Source organism: Giraffa tippelskirchi, chromosome 3 (assembly GCF_054371585.1).
Source record: "Giraffa tippelskirchi isolate mGirTip1 chromosome 3, T2T-mGirTip1v1.2.pri, whole genome shotgun sequence".
In the NCBI taxonomy this organism is placed as follows: domain Eukaryota; kingdom Metazoa; phylum Chordata; class Mammalia; order Artiodactyla; family Giraffidae; genus Giraffa; species Giraffa tippelskirchi.
Window position 1 is genome coordinate 94,951,240 of NC_137277.1, and position 24,029 is coordinate 94,975,268.

Below are 24,029 nucleotides of genomic sequence, written 5' to 3' on the forward strand. Positions count from 1 at the left end.
TTGCATATTTAATCTCAGAGTGAACAGAGCTCTAAAAACTCACTATTGAAGATAATCTTTGTGGAACAAAAAAATGATACAGTTTATTTTTTGTTTGCATATCTAACAAGTACACTGAGCAACATTAACAAGCTTTAGGAAGTTTCACATTTTCAATATGGCTAATTGATATTTACTTTTATTATCTGAAATATGATTTCTAATATTAAACATTTTTAAATCTCTAAAGATAAAAATTATTTTTCCCTCCTGGTAAAATGTTGAGTGTATAGTTTAAAAACAGAAAAACTTAATAAAATTTTTATGAAAAGGGGTTTTGGTATGAAGCTTGTTTTCAAAGAACATATTTAAAACATAGTGTAAGCCTTTCTTTAACATTTTCAGTTAAATTAAGCATATATCATGAACCTACTAAAACTAGTATTTTTTCTAGCTTAAGATTTTTTTACCTGACCTGACAAATTCTAATTCAAATTCTTCTGTTTTTGTTGTTATTGATTCTCCTACATAACCAATATAGTCCCTTGAGCATAAATTATAGTATAAAATTTGATTATACAAGGATGTGTAATCACAACAAAAATTAACATGACTGATCATACTGTGTCAGATGCTGTTCTAAGAGCATAAGATATATTAATCCATTTAAACCTCTTAAAAACTACATGAGACATTTCCATTTTTGCAGATGAGGCTTGAGAAGCTGTATAACTTGCTCAGGATATGCACACAGTGCTAGCAGAGCCAGGATTAAAATCTGAGAAATCAGTTCCCAGACTTTGAGTTTTTAACTATGATACCATACTAGCTTAAAGACTGAGATAAGGTGGAGCCAGAACATAAGGAGCCTTGAATGCTAGGACAGTAAGTTGTCAAGTGAGAACTCTTGTAGGTTTTCATATAACAAAATATCATGGTTAATTTTATCTTTTAAGCAGCTGAACGTGATATCTTTTTCTCCCCTGATGAATTGTACCAAATATTTATTTTTATTTTATTATTTTCAAATATTTTGTTTTCCAGTTTTATTGAGATATAATTGACATATAGCACTGTATAAGTTTAAGGTATAGAGCATAATGCTTTGATTTATATGTCTCTTTTAAGATTCAGTTAAGTCCGACAGGGAACTGAACAGGGACAGGGAAGCCTGGCATACTGCAGTCCATGGGGTCGCAAACAGTGGGACATGACTGAGCGTCTGAACTGAACTGGACTAAGTCAGACAGAAAAACTCTGCCTTAATCTTTTTACCTCAATTCACTGTTTACTTAACATTTATCCAGTATCTAAAATAAGCTATGAGAATAAAGAAAATATGAGTTTATTCCACAATCCAATGGTTTTTAAGCCGTTAAAAAATCTTTGATATGGACACTTAATAAGAAAAATATATTAAAGGGTTTAAATAATTTATTCTTGTGATCCTGGGAGGAAAGTTTTCAGAGAGAAGTGCTGCTAGGGAAACTGAAAGCAACTAACCTGTTTTTCAGTGGTTGTTTCCTGTTGTCTTCCACATTCTTCAGAGATGTCTGACTGACAGGGACTTTACTCACCATGGCAGGCTAATTTCTGTAACAAGCAACTGCAAAATTTAAGTGTATTTAACAAGTCAAAGACTTTTTTCTCCTTTCTCACTTTGTGGTTCAGTGCAGGTTAAAGATGGTAGGTTGCTCCACGTAGTTATTTAGAGAGCCTGGCTGATAGTTAGTTGTTCCACCATCTCCAATGCATGAAATTCAACATCCAACCCCCAATCAGGAAGACAGAAAGAATGGCTAAGTCACAGCCATTCTTAGCTTAATCATCCTGGAAGAGACAAGTCACTGTAGCTCCTAGTTCATTAGTGAGATCCAATTCATGGCTTCACCTTGGTACAAAGGGCTGCGGAGTATAATTAAGCTGTGTGCCCAGGAAGAGGCAATATGTCGAGTGTGTATCTCTATCACGGGGACTGCATTCCAAATTAAGATCTCTCTTGAGAAAAGCACTCAACATGAGTCACGCATGGTCCTTGCTTTCAATGAGCTTTCTGTCTAGAAGCAGAATTTAGTTAAATAACTAAAGATAAACTAATAATAATATCTAAACTTACCAGAGGCTTACAAGGAAAAGTTCTAAATGCTTTAAGAGTATCAATTCCTTTAATCAATGAGATACTATTAGCCCATTTCATAAATGAGGAAATTAAATCAAAGAGTAAATTGCTTAATGAAGCATGGCTATTAAGATGCAGAGTCTTGATAGGACTTCATCTCAGACTCCGTAACTGCAGCCTCCACACTTCTTAGAACAGTAAGCATTCCAAGTGGAATATAGTCATGGTATGTACGCAGCCTTGTGAGAGAGGAGGAGCTGTGACAGTTATAGGTGGCCATCAATCTTTGTTCTTCACTTGGGAGCACAGGTCGACTGTTCAATAAATGTCAGTTATTTTTATTATGATAGTAGGTTTCCAATGAAAGCTAACATTTTGGAAATGATTTTAAAGAAGATGGACCATTTGACAAATGAGAAATTAATGTGAATGGGACTTCTTCCAAAGTCATAAGAAGGCTTTTTTAAAAAAAGGAACAAAGACTAGAAAAACAAGCGCAAGGAGACTGAGAGAGCTCCATGTGAGGAAAGTGGGGAAGATGGATTTCTGTGCAGACACACTTGCTCCTTCTTACTTTCCTGCAGGCTTCTTCCCATTGTCCTTCTCTAACTTCAGCTTCCATCAACATATCCTTCCATTTGCCTTCCTCCAGTAGAATCCAGATCCAGTAGCTTCACAGTGTTCTGAGGAAACTTCAAATAGTAATCAGGAAACCAGGTTGCTCTGGCTCAGAGTCTAATCTTTTTTTGATCTGGGGCAAAACACTTAGACCCTTGGAGCTCAGATTCCTTATCTTTAAGAGGAAAACATACGAATCACATCATTTCCATAGCTCTTTCTAATATTACAGTTTTTAAAAATGTCTGCAATTCTAGAATCTTAGTATCGATACTTAGTAATTTTTTTAAAAAATGCTCCTTTTACTGTTTCATTTTGGGCAAAGTCATGCTATGTGCAGGATTAATTTTAAGATATAATTCTTAATGTTTTTATTTTGTGTAGAATGAAAGTGAAGTTGCTCAGTCGTGTCTGACTCTTTGCAGCCCCATGGACTGTAGCTTACCAGGCTCCTCCGTCCATAGAATTCTCCAGGCAAGAGTACTGGAGTGGGTTGCCATTTCCTTCTCCAGGGGATCTTCCCAACCTAGGGATTGAACCTGGGTCTCCCACATTGTAGGCAGGCGCTTTACCATCTGAGCCACCAGGGAATTCCCAGTCTGAGTTTAAATATTTTGTTACAAACTGATCTTGTTATACCACTAACTTTTTCCTTTACACATTTCACTGACTTTATGTTTTGTTTATAGGGCAGGGTTTTCACAGTATGATTTGGCTATGGAATCATGGAAAATTTTAGGATATTAAGACACCCATAGGAAGTATGAGTGGGAGTGTGTTTTCCTGAAGTTAATAGAAACAGTTTAAAAATCAGTGACAATAATGTTAAGAAACGGCACACTTTATTGATGAAAGATTCTGTGAATGTTTTAGTGGAAGATGAAAATTAGGAATATAATTATTTAGACCTGGGCTGTGAAAAGCAAACATTATTTCATCTGTTTTCTGTATTTAAGAAATAGAACTGTTTTATCTATTAAATTAAGCTAGAGCTTGCCATCATCATGCTACCACACAAAAGAAGTCTATAAAAACTTCAGTCATTTTCATCTCAGCATGATGATACCCCCTATGTGGTTTTATAATTCTCAATTAAAATGAGTAATTCCAGTGAAAGAACAAGTCCCATGAGGGGAGAGGCCAAGAAGGAATTCTAATGTTAAAGAAATATTTTGCCATGGTAAGCCTGGTATGGTTGGTAATGTTTCAAACACATCTATGCCCATGGTCTTTAATTTTCATCTTAGCACAGTAATACTATAAATTCAAAAACAAATTAAAAATCACTACCCTTGTGTTATAGATTGCATTTTTCTATTAAAATTACCCAATCCGATGAACTCATCTTTGGCTTATTTGTATGCTAGTAGTATATGTGGCAGAGAAGGCAATGGCAACCCACTCCAGTACTCTTGCCTGGGAAATCCCATGGACAGAGGAGCCTGGTTAGCTACAGTCCACGGGGTCGCGAGGAGGTGGACACGACTGAGCGACTTCACTTCCACTTTTCACTTTCATGCACTGGAGAAGGAAATGGCAACCCACTCCAGTGTTCTTGCCTGGAGAATCCCAGGGACAGAGGAGCCTGATGGGCTGCCGTCTATGGGGTCGCACAGAGTTGGACATGACTGATACGACTTAGCAGCAGCAGCAGCAGCAGTATATGTGGTACCAGATCCATAAAGCTATGAATTTTTCAACTTCCAATTTTACACATTGTATTTGTGTGCATGCTGTTTTTTCTGCCATTTTGCCTTAAATGTCTAATTTATTCTTCAAAATAATCCTGTATTCAAGTAAGTGGGGTGACATGACTAAAGTCACACAGGTTATAAGTATTCAGGATTTGAGCTGAAATTTTTTAAAAGTCTCTTTCTATATAGTCGGATATTGGCCTCTTCATTTTTTTATATCTTGAGCCAATGATTTTGTACAACCTCCACATTTTTTGAGTGCATAGACCCTGGATCAAATTTAAAGAATGTATAAAGTATATTGTTGAAGTACAAAGAAGAGCTGGAGGGACCAGCTCTGCCCTTAAGTAGGCAGACTTCCTGTCATAGTTTCCTGCGGCTGTAGAAACAAGTCAGAGCCATCAGTTAAAATGTTGAAATGCTTTCTAGAAAGACAAACACATTATGATCTTAACCATTAATATTTAGTTTGAATTATTTTTCAGATTTTATCTCCAAATGGAGCCCCAATGGCATGGGACATAAGTCAGGGAAATTGCAACAATGAGTTCAAAGATTCAGAATCTTGGGGAATGTTTGAAATTGAACAGCTAAGAGGCTGTCAAACTGTCAAACTGAGCTTCCCTTATGGTCACTGCTAGCACCTTTTTGTGAATTTATAAAAGCTTCCCTCTTTGAGGATAAATTATAAAAAGGCACTCATTCTATGTGGTTGAATTACTAAAAGACACTTTTCTTCCCAAATGATGTAGTCTCAAGCCAGGGCACAAAGTTGTTGTGGGGAGTCCGAGCTGAACTCCAGTTTCATGTATTCCTCCTTGCCTCAGTACCTGTGTGCACAACCTACACAACCTTACTTGGCAGCCCCAGCTTTCCCCAGTGGAGATCATAGGCCCCTGGGAAAATGAAGAAAGATATGCTTATTAGCAGGCTTCCCTGGTGGCTCAGATGGTAAAGAATCTGCCTGCAATGCAAGAGACCTGGGTTTGATCCCTGGGTTGAGAAGATCCCTGGAGAAGGGAATGGCAAACCACTCCAGTATTCTTGCCTGGAGAATTCCACTGGACAGAGGCATGCTACAGTCCATGAGGTTGCAAAGAGTGGGACATGACAGCGACTAATACTAATTATGCTTATTATCAACTTGAGAACCAGTTATTTAAGCCTGAACCTTCCACTTGTCTTTGGTGTAACCTGGCAGCAAGAAGTGCTAGCTGCTTCACACAGCTATGGGTTCACTGACACTCTACCCTGTAGAGTAGAAGCTGGAACTAATGTGAAAACTATGAGATTTGGCTCAGGAAGAATCATAGTTATTTGAAGATGTTGTCAGAGTGACCTCCTTCTAATAGTGAGCCTAGAAAACGATCTAGATGTATTTAGCTTTTTGCTGAGGGGGTATCAATTATCATGGCATTTTAACTAGTCTATAGGAAGAACTATTATAGCAGACTATGAAGATGTCAAAACTCTTTTTAAAGAAGGCATTATTTTAATTTCCAAGTAAGGGGCTCCAGGTTTCTCTTTAGGAACTGGGCTTGAATATTTCTTGAACCTGTTACTTAGTTAACAATATTGTATATTGATATATCATTTTACTATGTTTATCCTGCGAGCAGTAGTAGTCATTGTGAAAGTAATGTATCTTGTCATATAAAATTTTTAAAATACAAAAATATTGAGAATGAAATGGAAATTAATTTACAATCCCATTAAGAGATACAAGTCTTATCCCAAACATGTCTGTTTCTTTTTCTTTCCTATATAGTTAAAATAAGAAGATGCTGTTCATTTGTCTTCAAGACTAGAGTGTCTACTGCAGACCAGATATCAAGGCCAATCCAATCTGCGTGTCTTTGACCCATTCCCTGTTTCTTCTTTTATCAGCCTCAGATTACTTGACCATTGTCATCCATGAATTCTATTCAATCTTTTAAAGTTTTTTTTTTTTTTCAGATAACCAGTTTTGTTGCTAATAGCTTGGTTCTCACTATAACTTTTGGGAAAATAACTAGAGCCAAACAAATTCTATGAATTAGTTTGGTTCTTTCTAAAAGAATCTTCAATGATAGCCTCTCTCCATGCTTGGGAACAAAGCAGTTAGGCTGTTAGTATACACGCAGCTTCATTTATTTTAAATAATTCATTTCAATCTGCAAATCAAGCAGATTTTGAGGGAGGGCCCCTGCCTGAGGAGCTTTGCCACCATCAATGTGAACAAAGTCTGGAGTTTTGTGAGAAGGTGTGAGGGCCACGTCTGAGAATATGTGTGTAGGATGGCGATGGAGGTTGGGAGCAAGAGGTGTGTAGGAGGGTGGTATATTTAGACTAACTAGGCTTGGAGAAAGAATGAGAACATTTAAAATTCTCTATTTATTGTTCCCTGCCATGAGAACCATATGCAGATAAAAAGGCCAAAATAATCATGAGTTTTGTTTTAATTAACTCTCTAAGATTTGTCTACCATTTAGTTGCCCCCTCCCACCCTCATCTGTTATTTTATTCATTTTAGGGCCATAAATATTATTAATCCACAGAGATTTCTTTCTGCTTCCTTTAGTTAATTAAAGATACTCCAGAATTTATCTTATGCTCCCACCAGGAGGGCACAAAAAGTGAAATATTATATTGCTAGATAGTTCATTCATTAGCATAAAATAATCAGGGCAGTTGTATACTGGAGTTTCAAATACCTCTGCCAGATTTTCTTTTAGGGGACAAATGTAGTCAGCAGGAGAAAACAGAGAGGGAAAGAGAGGAGAAAAGAGTTAAAAAATAAGGAGACAGGCAACAGCAGGCATACAGATTAGTGTTTTTAAAGAGATAGTCTCACTAGATTCTAGTCTGGGAATAAACTGCAATAATTCCCTGCCCAGATATCATTAGTAATAGACACAATGGTCAAATCTTCATTTATCTGTTTTCAAGCTGTTTTCAGCCGGGAGAAAAAGGGACACATCAGGGCAGCTGTCAAAAAAAAAAAAGAAACCCGCTAAATGATATTCTTATATTTTACTTGCTTTATTTTATATTAATGGTTTTATTACAAAAAGAAACTATGATGTAAACTTCATGTATCATTCACTTACAACATTTTAGACCAAACCAAACAGAACCCAACACTCGACAGCTCCACTATTTATATTCCTCTAAGGGTAGCTCATCCTGCCCTCTTTTTCCACCCTCAGTGTTTTTCTTCCTTCAGGGAGAGATTCTGTATCAGTGTTTCATTTCTCCTCTGGGTGGGCTTAAAGGCCAGACACATTGATTATTAATCATTATATTGGGGTTTCTGTCCTTTCTTGACCAATGACACAATCTGCAGAGCATGATAGGTATACTGTCACTGACATCTGTACTGGAAAAAAATCAGGTTATGGCATATATATCTGCACTAATAAAAAAACCCATTTTTCAAATCCTCCTTTTGAAAGTCTTACTAAAAGACCACTGTGTTACAAATGCATAGGCATTGAGCCATAAATCCAGTAACGGAGACATATCTGAAAGCCCATTTTGGGATATCCTTTACTTGGACTCCTGGGACACTCCAGTCTTAACGAGAGTCACTTACTCTTTCTCTAGGTTGTGCTGCTGAGGAATACCAGGGAGAAAACTTGAAACATATGGAATTTTCTGGCACTGTTAGCTGGCTGTGCTATCTTACTTCATCTATATGGATGTATATTTTTCTTTGTGTAAATTTCTCGGCCTGAAATTATTTTGCCACTCATGCTTTATAAAACTCTTTGGCTTTCTGATGTCAGGGCACATATGAGATATATTTTGTTGATGTTCAGTCAATAAGTTGTGTCCGACTCTTTGCAACCCCACGGACTGCAGCACACCAGGCTTCCTTGTCCTTCACTGTCTCCTGGAGTTTGCTCAAATTCATGTCCAAATTCATGCTAGATGCTATCTAACCATCTCATCCTCTGCCACCCTCTTCTCATTTGCCTTCTGTCTTTCCCAGCATCAGAGCCTTTTCCAATATGAGATGTATGTGTGTCTGTCATTTTACAGTTTTCTATAATATGGCATGACTTTTCATGAATTGAAGAGCGATAAGAATCTACTGTAATGAATAAGAGCATTAATTTTTATTTATGGTGGCAAAAGTCTGAATCATGACACTCAACCTAAATGGGTGACTTTGGGCAAGTTACTTGACCTCTCAGAAGTTCAGTTTTCTTAAAGTGTGAATTGGAGATAATAGTAATACATGCCTCAAGCTCAGGGCCTGCCTTATAGTAAGTCCTCAATAAGTGGGATCATTATTACTAGTATCATTAGGATGGCCAAATCAGGATAATTTGGAGGTAAACAGGATCACTATATATATATGTTTTTAATAGTTACAGTGAAACAACAGGCATAAGCCAGTGCTATCCTGAGTTTAGTGGGTCATATAGTCAACCTGATTAGTGTAGGCTGTAGACAACCTAAATATGAGCATGGGGAAATTAGAAATTGAATTTCTCATTTTGTCCCAATGTTGAGAGGTACATAGGGCCACCAGGGTAACAAACCAGGGGATAGGTTTTATAGTTTTGCTTGTTTACATTTTTTTTTGCAAACGTTACAAAGGAACAGTTTGTAGTCATGCCTTTTAGTTTTGCACATGCATGCATTCATACAAGGGTAGTCCTCCCTCTAGTTAAAGCACTTGACTGTAAAGGACAATAAGGATTTATGCTTAGTGACCTCTTACAAGTTTTCTTTCTTTGTTGCAAAATTATGGGGAACAACAACTTGATTTATTCCATGAGTTTTGTACTACACTGCCAATAAGTAAATTGGTTCATGGTAATCACAGTATTCACTTCGATTAAATGATCATCAATTGAGTTATTTGCCTTTTTGCATGTAATTTATTATGGTCTACTTTTCTCTTTCAATTAGGAAGTTGGAATATATAATTTACTTGATTCTAGGGATTACAAGAGAACTAGAATTCTAAAATGATTATCTTAAATATTTAACAATTAGAAATATTTATGTTTCCTTATATTTTACTGACAGTACATAGGTAGGAAATTATTTTGTGGCATGCAATCAAAAACAACTATTTCCTTATGCAAAATCTACATCAGAAAAGGGAAAGATAAAGCATATGAGGAAACACATTTTGCCTAATGATTTTCTCTCAGGAAAAATATTGCTATCTTGATCCTTTTTAATTAAATAAGAATTTAGCACTTTTCATGTATGTTCTTAATGTCAGACTCTTTGGTTATCACACTTACACCTCTGTTATTAATGTTAGCCGTGGTTTGCAGATGAGGAAAAGCTAGTTATCAATGAATAATTCAGATTCCATAACTGTCAGACCTCATTATTTTAAATAGGGGATGGTAGTTTCAGTTGTAACCAGCTAATTGCCTCCTTTAAACTTAAACTGTTAGACTATTTCACATAATTCTAATTTTTAAAAAAACACTTTAAATACATTTAAAATTGCTGTAGCACATAAAGCAATTTGCTTTAAATCAGTCTAGAAGAATAAAAGGCAATATGCTGTGATCTATCTTCAAAAAAGAATTAAAATTTATTTTAATTCAATATACTAGCTCTTGTGAAATGCTTACTTAACATAAAATGAACCAAATGTTTTTAATTTATGAAACATAAGACTGAGATTGAATAATTCCGTTTAAAATTTGGTATCTTTTTGTTTAAACATATTGCCAAATAAATGTTGAAAACAAAAGTGAATGTGATGGAAGTGTTAACCAATGGTTATTGCTTTCACTTCCTCAAACCCTGGCATTTTGAAATTAAAATAATTATAACTTTACTGATGACTGTAATCTGTTAAGTCCCTGTGGAGACAATCCAGGTGAACTGGCTCAGCTCTTCCTTCAGGAGAAGCTGATCCTAGGGACATAGTTGGTAGACATTTTCCAGTGGTCACAACTTCTGATCTACCTAAATGTTCAGATTAAAGCCGCATTCTTCCTGGGCTTCGCCCAGCCAGTGACTAAGCATGGGGGAGTACTAGCACCAGGCTATCCAGGCAATGAGGCGCTCCTATGAAGGCAGTCCTTTTTCTGGGACTCTTCCTTAGCCTGGCCCAAGCTTTCTCAGAACTGTGCTTTTCCTATTCAGTTCTGCTTTCTTCTCTCTGTCCTTTTCCAGCTATCAGACCTGCATCATGCCCTGTAAGTTTAACATGCTTACTCCTGCTTGGGCTTCTCCTTATCTTTCATACGTGTTTTTCCCAATCAATCTCTTGAACATCTAATTTTGTCATGTTGTTTGCTCCTTGGAAGATGTGGACTAATATAGCAAGAATTCTACAATCTCTTTGTGGTCTCATTAAACAATTCTCTTAACACATCTAATCTCTTTTATTTGTCTTTGATCTTCCTTAGAGCTTTAAAAAGGTATGTCCTCTCAATAATGAAGACCTTCATGTAGTTGTTGAGGCCCATGTAGAATCATATTTTATTCCTTTTTCAGGTCAAATAACCCTACCTCTTATAATTCTCTTGTAGCCCCAATATGTGTTGTTGTTTTTTTCTTTAATCTCCTCCAGGTCCTCAGTATATCTCAACATGAATAGGTAAAGCCTCAATATGTATCTGCTATTTTTACATAAACACATTAAGTCTAGTTCAGTCCTATTTTCAATGAGATCACTGCCTTTTGGAAAAATAAATTCCATATATCCCAGGTCTATAAAACATGTTCCTTTGGTGTGAATTCTACCTTTATTTTGTAAATTTTGATTAGGAACAATGTTGTTCCTTATCACTGAAAATGGTTATGCTATGTGTGTGTGTGAGTTGCTCAGTCATGTCTGACTCGTTGTGACCCCATGGACTGTAGCCTGCCAGGCTCCTCTGTCCATGGGATTCTCCAGGCAAGAATACTGGAGTGGAACTGAGGGGATATCTCACAATTTTTAAAAGTCAGTAAAGCTTTATTGTGATTATTTCAGCTGTTCAGTAAGTATGATTTCAGATTTTTGGAAAATATTTGTTAAAGATTTATGCCTATGTTGTGTAGATGTAGAAACAACATAACTTTCATAATAAGAAGGAAGGAACACAATTCTGCCTTACTGTCTGCTGATGGATATATTGTCTGTGTTCTCCAACATCTGAAGTTTCTTGTGCTATTCCAAAGATAAGAAAAGGGCACCTGTGGGAAGTTATATGAACATTTTGAAAGAATGTACTGAGTTTACAGTGAAGTTTAAAATATGTTTTTGGAGTTTAATATCAAGATATCAGCAACAGTGTGTTGTACTCATTAAAAGAGGAAACTCTAGGGACACACACATTGTCATAGTTCAGTTTTAATACCCACCGTCATACTAGGTTGAAGACCTTGGTTTAGTCCAGGATGCTCTCTGGGCCTTCATTGTCCCACCTACGAAACCAATAGTTAATTGAAGCAGGGGATGAGACTAGACAAATTCTAAGGCTACTTCTAACCCCTTAAGTCTCTGAGTTTGGTAAGTGCAGTATATCCACACTTCTTTAAAGGAAATGTTCTCTGCATATTTGAAGAGAGCAAGCCTTTGTTTACTTTTTCTAATATTAACCTATACTGGCTGAAACACTACACAGGGTTGCCCAAATTTAATATCCATTTCTAGGAAGAGGTTAAAAGTAAACTCATTTTCCTCTGATTCAGATTTAGGGCATTTTTATTTACTTTTTTTTCTAACAGATAAGTCTTCTACCCTAGTCCCCCTTACTATAGTTAACAATATACTAAGGTTTGAGAAAGTGAAACTCAGATTACTTTTTTTTTAATTGGAGGACAATTCAGATTACTTTTCTTTTGTCAATTTACATGTAGCAAACAACTTCTGAAATATTAGCTCTTCTGAAAGGTTTGTTCCCCTTTGTTGCTCTGTGATCTCTGGACAATGACTCGTTTTTGTCTGCTTTGTAACATTCTGAAAGTATAATAGGCTACCGTGAAATAATACAGTAAATATTTCCTCTTCATGAATTCTTATATTCTGACAGATTTTTTTCCCCAGGGAAGATGAAATACAGACACATACAATTAATGTCAGTTACAGTTCACAGAAGCAGCACTTTTCTCCCATTGCAGTAACTGAACATTTAGAAACTGAAAGGGGTACCCTCTGTAAGCTGTGTGTCAGCTTAGCTGACTCAGATCAGGCTTTGTGCTTTAAATACTGTGCTCAGAGAGAAGCCCACCTAGGTCCCTGAATGTCATGCCTGTGATCACCCTCAGATACTGTGATAATAATGGAGGGCTTGCTTATTGGTCTTAAAACTCTGCCTTGGCTTTTCTCCTTTCTTATGATGTATATCTTTAATGAATTTAACCATTTTGGTTAGTAACTGCCTGAACTCTACCAAAAAAAAAAAAATTGTCCATCATTAATGTACTAGATTTGATATTTTCAGAAAATTACATAAATAAAACAATAAAGATTGCAAAGTATACTCAGAATTTATGCCCCTGACATATGGTTTGGAATTCTACTGTAACACTTTCTTGTCACGTGCATTTAATCCAGTTAATTTTGTTGCAGAATAATGATAATAGATGGCTTTTGGTTTTCTTTATTTTTTAAAATTTTAGGTTTTAGACTTTAAACCTGCAAAATTCGTTCTAGTAGAAATAGAAGACAGATTTGCAAGAAATACAGGAAAGAAATAAATGGGGTTATTAAATAACTCCATTGAAGTAGAGAAATATTTTGGGTTGTATATATTTTGACCACTATTTGGCATTGAGAAGACTTTGATAGCCTAGGACAAGTTTCTGAGAATTAAGTGGTCTTTATGCACATAAATTATACTTAAGTCACAGATTTACTTGAAGTCATTTGAGCCTGGTGAAAGTGAGAATCCAAAGGAACACTGCACTTTCTGATATGTATGAAAATCGGAATATTCTCAAAGACAAAGAGTGGATTGTTACAGAATGACTTCTTATGGTGACTATTATCACCTGTTCTATAGAAGACAAATTCCTTTCTTTGATTGTGATATTGTGATAAACAGAAAGTTCCAGGAAAAAAGTAACTATGGTTCCCTAAGGATTTAGTCAGACATCTAAGGTATATTAAGTGATTCTAACATATGGTACAGATGGATTGCAAGATACACCTGAGAAATTGACTAGTCCTAGCATTTGGTGTTTATGTTTTGACTTTAAAATAGCCATTCATTAGCTGTGTGTGTGTGTGTGTGTGTGTTTAAAGGCAGTTAAGAAAACCATTACTTTTATTTCTCAGAACATGGAAGGGACTACTTTACTGTAAAAAATTTAAGAGCACTCTTCACTGCTGTTTGTTAAGCAGCAACTCTTAACATGAGGAATGGATAGCTTGTGGAGATATTTTTTTTACTTTTCAGTGTTCTAAAGTGTAGAAACTCTACATTAGCTTTTTATTTATTTGTTTATTTATTTATTTATTAATAAATTTATTTATTTTAGTTGGGGGATAATTACTTTACAATATTGTAGTGGTTTTTGCCATACATTGACATGAATCAGCCATGGGTTTACATGTGTTCCCCATCCTGAACCCCCCTCCCACCTCCCTTCTCATCCCATCCCTCTGGGTCATCCCATTGCCCCAGCCCTGAGCCTTTGTCTCATGCATTGAACCTGGAATGGTGTTCTGTTTCACATATGATAATATACATGTTTCAATGCTATTCTCCCAGAAGGTCCCACCCTCACCTTCTCCCTCAGAGTCCATATGACTGTTCTATGCATCTGTGTCTCTTATTCTGTCTCGCATATAGGGTTATTGTTACCATCTTTCAAATTCCATATATATGCATTAGTATACTGTATTGTTGTTTTTCTTTCTGGCTTACTTCACTCTGTATAATGGGCTCCAGTTTTAATTCCCTAAAACTTCTAGTAGCAATAACAATGCACTCACAAGTACCTGCTGAGTTCTAACAGAGGGGAACAATGTTTGACAGTCAGCCAAATCTGGAATTTGTGATCTTGACCACCTTGACATTTAAAACTCCATTATTTCAGTTCTGAAATGTTTTTCCATTGGAAACAGATTGAGCTTTTTAAGTATAAAAATTAATACAGAAAAAATAATACAGCAATTATTAATATGTAAATTAGTACACATTAAAAACTCATACGATTACATTCATATCTGTTTTTCTGAGTTTTCTATAGATTCTACATGTTAGTGAGAACATACATAATTTGTCTTTCTTTGACTTATTTCTCTTAGCATAATACACTCAAGGTCCATCCATGTTACTACAATTGGCAGATTTTCCTTTGTGTCTTTTTTAATGGCTGAAGAATATTCCGTTGTGTGTGTGTATATACACACACACATATATATATACACATATATATATGTATGTCGCATTTCTTTACCCATTTATCTGTATGTGGGTACTTAGGTTTTTTCCAGGTTTTGACTATTGTAAATAAAGCTGCAGGGAACACGGGGGTGCAGATATGTATTCGGAACAGTGATTTCATTTCCTCCAGATATATACCCAGAAGTGGAATTGTTGGATCACATGGTAGCTCTATTTTTAATATTTTGAGGCACCTCCATATTAGTTTCCATAATGACTGTACCAATTTGCATCACCACAAACTGTGCACAAGGGTTTCCTTTTGCCCACATCCTCACGAGCATTTGTTATCTCTTATCTTTTTGGTGATAGCCATTCTAACAGGTATGAAGTTTTCTTCCAAGAACTATGTAGTCTCTCCTACCAACCTGGGGAGTTCATCTTTCAGTGTCCTATCTTTTTGCCTTTTCACACTATTCATGGGGTTCTCAAGGCAAGGGTACTGAAATGGTTTGCCATTCCCTTCTCCAGTAGACCACATTCTGTCAGACCTCTCCACCATGACCCATCCATCTTGGGTGGCCCCACATGGCATGGCTTAGTTTCATTGAGTTAGACAAGGCTGTGGTCTGTGTGATCAGATTGGCTAGTTGTCTATGATTGTGGTTTCAGTCTGTCTGACCTCTGATGCCCTCTCTCAGCGCCTACCGTCTTACTTGGGTTTCTCATACCTTGGATGTGGAGTATTTCTTCACGGTTGCTCCAGCAAAGCACAGCCACTGCTCCTTACCTGAGACGTGGGGTAGCTCCTCTTGGCCGCCGCCCCTGACCATGGACGTGGGATAGCTCCTCTCGGCTGCTCCTGCACCGTTGGCAGCCACTGCTCCTGCCAGGTCTGTGGGTGCTCAATATGCTACTGGAGATCAGTGTAGAAATAACTCTAGAAAGAATGAATGGATGCAGCCAAAGCAAAAACAGCACCCAGTTATATGGGACTGGTGATGGAAGCAAGGTTCAATGCTGTAAAGACCAATATTGCATAGGAACCTGGAATGTTAGGTCCACAAATAAGGCAAATTGGAAGCGGTCAAACAGGAGATGGCAAGAGTGAATGTCAACATTCTAGAAATCAGTGAACTAAGATGGACTGGAATGGGTGAATTTAACTCAGATGACCATTATATCTACTACTGTAGGCAGGAATCACTTAGAAGAAGTGGAATAGCCATCATAGTCAACAAAAGAGTCCGAAAGGCAGTACTTGGATGCAATCTCAAAAACGACAGAATGATCCATGTTCGTTTCCAAGGGAAACAATTCGATATCACAGTAATCCAAGTCTATGCCCCAACCAGTAATGCTGAAGAAGCTGAAGTTGAACGGTTCTATGAAGACCTACAAAACCTTCTAGAACTAACACCCGAAAAAGATGACCTTTTCATTATAGGGTACTGGAAGGAAAAGTAGGAAGTCAAGAAACACCTGGAGTAACAGGCAAATTTGGCCTTGGAGTACAGAATGAAGCAGGACAAAGCTAATAGAGTTCTGCCAAGAGAACACACTGGTCATAGCAAAACCCTCTTCCAACAACACAAGAGAAGACTCTACACATGGACATCACCAGATGGTCGACACCGAAATCAGATTGATTATATTCTTTGCGGCCAAAGATGGAGAAGCTCTATACAGTCAGCAAAAAGAAGACCAGGAGCTGACTGTGCCTCAGATCATGAACTCCTTATTGCCAAATTCAGACTTAAATTGAAGAAAGTGGGGGAAAACCACTAGACCATTCAGGTATGATCTCAATCAAATCCCTTATGATTATACAGTATAAGTGACAAATAGATTTAAGGGATCTGATATACAGAGTGCCTGATAAACTATGGATGGAGGTTCATGACATTGTACAGGACACAGAAATCAAGACCATCCCCAAGAAAAAGAAATGCAAAAAATCAAAATGGCTGTCTGAGGAGGCCTTACAAATAGCTGAGAAAAGAAGAGAAGTGAAAAGCAAAAGAGAAAAGGAAAGATATACCCATTTGAATGCAGATTTCCAAAGAATAGCAAGAAGAGATAAGAAAGCCTTCCTCAGTGATCAGTGCAAATAAATAGAGGAAAACAATAGAATGGAAAAGACTAGAGATCTCTTCAAGAAAATTAGAGATACCAAGGAAATATTTCATGCAAAGATGGGCTCAACAAAAGACAGAAATGGTATGGACCTAAGAGAAGCAGAAGATATTAAGAAGAGGTGGCAAGAATACACAGAAGAACTGTACAAAAATGATCTTCATGACTCAGATAATCACGATGGTGTGATCACTCAACTAGAGCCAGACATTCTGGAATGCGAAGTCAAGTGGGCCTTAGGAAGCATCACTATGAACAAAGCTAATGGAGGTGATGGAATTCCAGTTGAGCTATTTCAAATCCTGGAAGATGATGCTGTGAAAGTGCTGCACTCAATATGTCAGCAAATTTGGAAAACTCAGCAGTGGTCACAGGACTGGAAAAGGTCAGTTTTCATTCCAATCCCAAAGAAAAGTAATGCCAAAAAATGCTCAAATCACTGCACAATTGCACTCATCTCACACACTAGTAAGCAATGCTCAAAATTCTCCAAGCCAGACTTCAAGAGTATGTGAACCATGAAATTCCAGATGTTCAAGCTGGTTATAGAAAAGACAGAGGAAGCAGAGATCAAATTGCCAACATCCGCTGGATCATCGAAAAAGCAAGAGAGTTCCAGAAAAACATCTATTTCTGCTTTATTGATTATGCCAAAGCCTTTGACTGTGTGGATCACAATAAACTGTGGAAAATTCTTAAAGAGATGCGAATACCAGACCACCTGACCTATTCTTAAGAAACCTGTATGCAGGTCAGGAAGCAACAGTTAGAACTGGACATGGAACAACAGACTGGTTCCAAATAGGAAAAGGAGTACATCAAGGCTGTATATTGTCACCCTGCTTATTTAACTTATATACAGTGTACATCATGAGAAACTCTGGGCTGGAGGAAACACAAGCTGGAATCAGGATTGCTGGGAGAAATATCAATAACCTCAGATAGGCAGATGACACCACCCTTATGGCAGAACATGAAGAAGAACTAAGGAGCCTCTTGATGAAAGTGAAAGAGGAGAGTGAAAAAGCTGGCTTAAAACTCAACATTCAGAAAACTAAGATCATGGCATCTGGTCCCATCACTTCATGGCAAATAGATGAGGAAACAGTGGCTGACTTTATTTTTTTGTGGTCCAAAATAACTGCAGATGGTGATTGCAGCCATGAAATTAAAAGACACTTACTCCTTGGAAGGAAAGCTATGACAAATCTAGACAGTATATTAAAAATCAGAGACATTAATTTACCAGCAAAGGTCCATCTAGTCAAGGCTGTGGTTTTTCCAGTAGTCACGTATGGATGTGAGAGTTGGACTATAGAGAAAGTCTTATGGACTCTGAGGGAGAAGGTGAGGGTGGGACGTTCTGGGAGAATAGCATTGAAACATGTATATTATCATATGTGAAACAGAACACCATTCCATGTTCGATGCATGAGACAAATGCTCAGGACTGGGGTAATGGGACACCCCAGAGGGATGGGATGGGGAGGGAGGTCCAGGAAGGGGAACACATGTAAACCCATGGCTGATTCATGTCAATGTATGGCAAAAACTACTATAATATTGTTAAGTAATTAGCACCCAACTAAAATAAATAAATTTGTTAAAAAAAAAAAAAGAAAGCTGAGTGCCCAAGTATTGGTGCTTTTGAACTGTGGTGTTGGAGAAGACTCTTGAGAGTCCCTTGGACTGCAAGGAGATCCAACCAGTCCATCCTAAAGGAGATCAGTCCTGGGTGTTCATTGGAAGGACTGATGTTGAAGCTGAAACTCCAATATTTTGGCCACCTAATGCAAAGAGCTGACTCATTTGAAAAGACCCTGATGATGGGAAGGATTGAGGGCAGGAGGAGAAGGGAACGACAGAGGATGAGATGGTTGGATGGCATCACCAACTCAGTGGACATGCATTTGAGTAGACTCCATCAGTTGGTGATGGACAGGGAGGTTTGGAGTGCTGCGGTTCATGGGGTCGCAGAGAGTTGGACACAACTGAGAGACTCAACTGACCTGAACTGATGTAGTCTCTCTTCTTTGGAAAATGCATTTATTACTTAGTGTCATTATAAGAGATTTCTAGTGTCTTGTATTACTCTATATTTAGGAACACATCCAGTAATTGAGAATTCAGCCATGTGTGTATTCTCTCTAATTATATTATTGAGGGCATAATATATATATATATATATATTTTTTTTTTTTTCTTGTGTATGTGTCTTCATTAATTCTAGTTCTCTTTGCTGCGTAGGGTAAGATTCTCACTCTCCTGCTGTTGTCATTGGACTGTATTGAAGAAAGCTGTAAGCATCATATTGTTTCATCCATAAGTATTGCAGTCTATAGCCTTAAAATGTAAGAACTCTTTTATATAAGATAGAACATTGTCATATCTAAAATAGTTAAAATAATTCTTAGCATCACTAAATATACAGTATATTAATTTCCCTTACTGTCATATATATACACATACCTCTCTCCCTCTCTCTCTCTCTCTCTCTCTATATATATATATATATATATTTTTTTTTTTTTTTTTCCATTTGGTTTGTTCAGATCAGAGCCCAAACATGTTTCCAGTATTGCATTTGTTTCATGAAATTGCAACCCACTCCAGTATTCTTGCCTAGAAAATTCCATGGACAGAGGAGCCTGGTGGGCTACAGTTCATGGGGTCGCAAAGAGTCAGACATGACTGAACGATGAACACAAGATATTTCAAATGAAGTTTCCTCTCACTCTATTGCCATTTATTTATGAAAGAATTTCCTATGTATTGGATTTTGCTGATTGCATTTTTGTGGTGTTGTTTAATATGATCTGTCATCCCAATTTGACCAGACTCAGGATTGAATTTTCGCAAGGAAGCTATAAAAGTGGTGTATATTTTCCATTGTGATGCACCAGGAATCATATGTCATCTATTATGTCTCTTTTTACAATATTTAGTTTGGTCATTGGATTTACATACATATTATCAGTGTTATCTGTCCATTGTAAAGTTCTTGCTTAGCTTTTCAGTCAAAGATTTTCATAGCCATTATTGATGATAATAATAGTTTATTTAAGAGATCATGTATATTTTTGCTGTGTAAAAAGCACTGTTTCAGTTCAAACAGTATGTTCGTTGTGGAGACTCTGAGGACAGTGACAGTTTCTAGTATTTTGCTTCTTCTAGGGGTGAGAGAAAACGGAAGAATTTCATTAACACATTTTTTTGTGTGTGTTATTTCAATTAGTCAATGCTATAAATGTGGCTATTTTCTAATAGCTAGAGTCAACATTCTCGAAAATACTATGACATGATTCTAGCTATTGTGAAAAAAATGGTTTGCTTTAATTGCAAAGAATGATTCCTAGTCTAGGGCTAAATAGAGATAATGACTTGTTGGGGCATTCAGCATGATTTCTCATCCACTATATCATCCAATTCTCACAGTGACTGTATGTGATTAACAAGGAAAGAATGATTTTCTCTGTTTTATAAATATGGAAACTGAGGCTCAGAGAGCTGAAATTCGTTTCCATTGTCATCCACCAATTCAGTAGAGAAATTGGGATCAGATCTCAGATTCTTGTCTCCAAATCCAGGGTCCTTTTGGTTGTGCAATAGTTATCTTTAGATACAGGCTTCCTGGCTATTTGTTAAATTCAATAATAAGTACTGATAAACCAATAATTCAGTATAAAACTGTCAGTATGCTCTATATGAAGAAATATAATTAAAGTTGTGCTTAAAATTAAAAGTTTCTTATAATTATTTTCGTGGAACCCATGAAGGGTATCAGCTACCTACCAATTTTCATTTTTTATTGCTATTTTGTTGTATTAGCACATTCTCAAAGTGTCTTGTAAATCTCGAATATTTGACAGATTCAGGGAATAAGATATTTTCTCTGCACAGGAGGACTTGATAACATGGTGCAAGGAAAGAAGATAAACCACTAATTATAGCATAGATTAATAAGATGATGGGTTTTAGGCTTCAACAATTGTCAATTTTGACTTGACCCTAAATTCTGTCTCTTATTACTGTCAGTATATCAAGTGACCAAGTGTAACTTGTTCAAAATGCATAAGATACATTTTATAAATACCTCTAGTGGCTTTCTGTATAAATAATTCTATTTTTTTTTTTAAGGGTCAGACATGGATAATTACACCTCTGAAATTTTCCACATATTTTCCACCTGAAGAAACAACCTTCTTTAGTTGGTTTCCAAAGGTTGACTCTAAAGTGGCTGCTGTGTCTAAGGATGGCCTTAGCATTGGCCCTAGCGCCAAAGGGGACAGAAACCCAGTGTAACCTACCTAAGGAGATCCAGATGTCAAAGTTGGCACAAATCTGGCTTTCCACAGGCCCAAGTTGTCTGTTTATTCCTGGCCCTAAAAGAATCTGGGTCATATTTCAAATCTAGTAGATTTTAGTGTTTGTTACTAGAGCACAGTTTCTACAGCATCTCTAATGATATTTGATTCCCAAAGTCAAGGATAAAAGCACAATGCTTAAGGAGTTTCTAAGATGCTGGAGATTTATTTGAATGACTTGAGTGACATGTTTTCTTAAAAAAAGCTAATTTATCCTCTTGAAGGAAACTCCCTTTTTTTTTTTTTTTGCTTAGAAACAAATAACAGATGAGAATAAAGAATACCATGAAAAAAAATGTGAGAGAAAAAAATAATATGGACATGCTGTGAATACTCACATACAGTGTGCCTAACCTAATGCCCACATTGGTAAGATGAAGATTTTAGTTTTAGCAATGCTCTTAAGCAGATTGGAAGACCATCTGTAAGGTATGTTATTTTTCTTGGTGTCTTTATGTTGTGTTTTACATCAGCAGAAATTTTAATCAGATGGAAAACTCAAGACTTTCCAGTCTGTATATCATGACAAGTCTTAGAGAAGTATCTATATCTCCAAAGTGTCTTATCTTTGCTAGCATAACATGCGATGTCCTTCAGGATACAATTACTGGCCATGTTATTCCCACTTTCCTGATGAGGAAACCAAAGCTCATGAGCTAAATACTTTGGATATCTGAGTAGGAATTAAGAATTTGGTCTTCCTGACTCAAAAGCCAAAACTTTTAATTTGTTTCTCAAGTTCAAGGGGCTGATGTTACACTTGGATACTTTTTGACTTTATGCATGAAAGCAAAATACCAAGATTATGCCAGTTTTATGAATTTAAGATTTGAGATTAAAGGTAAAATTTGAAAAGACATAATAAGTTTATTGGGAGATATTTTTAGCAATAAAGTACATGGTTGTGCCTAGCTTTTCCTAGATTTATAAGTGCTTCTGTAGAAGAGACATTAGGAATCACCCAGTGGTGCAAACTCCCTACTAATGCAAGATTTCTTTTCATACCATCCTCAAGAGTACAGTTCTTCCTGAAACATACCAGTGAAGGGAGAATGTGCTTGGAGAAGCAATTTGGTCTTCATTATCTTGAACTACTGTAAGGTCCTTTCCTTTCTCTAACTGAAATCTGTCTTCTGTTAAATCTACTTCTTTGCCTTGGTTTGACTTGTACTATAATATACAAAACATACATTCTTCCATTTACACAGTGGCCCTTCTCACCTCTTGGTTATACACTTCCAGTATTATTCATTGTCCCTGAAACTCAAGGTTAAGTATGCTAACAAGGCCAACAGTGTTAAAAAGAAACTGAGGTCAAGAAGGGGAATGACGCATTGAGGAATCACAGAACTAATGGCCAGTTCTTCAAAACGATGCGGGCAGCATTCTGCGATCATCGGATAAAAATCTCCAGTATTTTTAAAACTACCCATATTGTTGACTTCATAAACCATTATCAACAAATAATATTTATTAAGAGTGCTTGGGAAAATGACGTAGTGTTAACTGAAGGCATGGCCTATTTTCAATGGCTTGTTTCCATGTGGGAATCTCTTCTTGCCAAATGATTAGAGAGCTCTTAAATATATTTGCATTAACATCATTATTTGTCTAAAAATTTAATAAGAAAGCTGAGCTCCTCTTAAAAAGAGATGATCTCATGTTGGAAGAAAATATTTTTTTCCCATCAGATTGATACAGTTTACTTAACTATATTTTTTATTAAGCACTAGTCTGCAAAATGAAATTATCATGAGCTCAAAATACCCTCAAAATTTTCTATAATATAGTCTTTAGTCATAAATCATTATGCAGGAGTAGCTGAACACATTTTTAGAAAATATTATTAGAAAATTTGCAGTAATTTCCAGGTAGATACTGGAAAGTTCCACTCTACTTCTCAGAGCTACACAATTTAACCACAGGCTGATTATATTTTTAAGTTATAAAACATTGTTGAGAAATCCTGTATCATCTGAAACCTGTGAAGTTCTGAAAGCTTCACAATCTACCAAATCCTAGTGATTTTAAAATAATATTTGAAAGGTTAATCATGAATAATAAATCTCCCAGTATAGCTAATCCTCATTACAGTGTAATTATAAAACTATATAAAATCATCAAATACAATAAGGAAAACATATATATGAGTTTAAAATCTCTTATCTCTCCAAATCTTTTACAATAGTTTCTAATAAATAGAAAAGTGTGTAAATGTTTACAAATTATACATTTATAATGCTGAAAATACAATTGCTTTTTGATTTTTCAGTCCGTGGCATGCCTGCATGCTCAGTTGTGTCCTATTCTTTGTGATCCCACCGGGCTCCTCTGTCCGTGGAATTTTCCAGGCAAAAGTAGGGTAGTCATTCCCTTCTCCAGGGGATCTTTCAGACCCAGGAATTGAACCTGCATCTCCTGTGACTCTTGCATTGGCAGGCAGATTCTTTACTATTGCACCACCTGAGAATCCTCAGTTAACCCCAAAATGAGTCATCCAGAACAGGCACACTTCTGAGAACAAGAAGCGAAGAAACTCGATTGTGGCAAAGGTGGTAGAAAATGAGTTCCTGCCTTTAAAAAGGATTTAAAATATGATGGCAACTCAGACTGCATGCACACAAAAATCACTGAAGACTGAGGCAGAAACTATAAAGCAATGTACATACATTCAAAAAATGCATAATGATGAATAATAATAAATGCTTAGAATCAGGAAGTGTATTTTTTAAAGAATTTGGGGGCAGGGCTACGTTTTCAAAAAAGTAAATGGGTAGAAAGATTGTGTGTTTGTGTATGTATAGAGTTTCAGTGTTAAGGAGAAATATTCAAA

General features: G+C 36.5%; 1 long non-coding RNA gene across 1 annotated transcript in view; it reads left to right on the plus strand.

Moving 5' to 3' along the window:
* Positions 1-23,823, plus strand: part of LOC145543402 (uncharacterized) — a 172,364-nt gene extending 148,541 nt beyond the window's left edge. The window contains exons 4-5 of the long non-coding RNA XR_014080697.1: positions 19,080-19,183; positions 21,451-23,823. This is a non-coding gene — a long non-coding RNA (uncharacterized LOC145543402). The remainder of the gene's footprint in view (positions 1-19,079; positions 19,184-21,450) is intronic.
* The last annotated feature ends 206 nt before the right edge of the window (positions 23,824-24,029 follow it).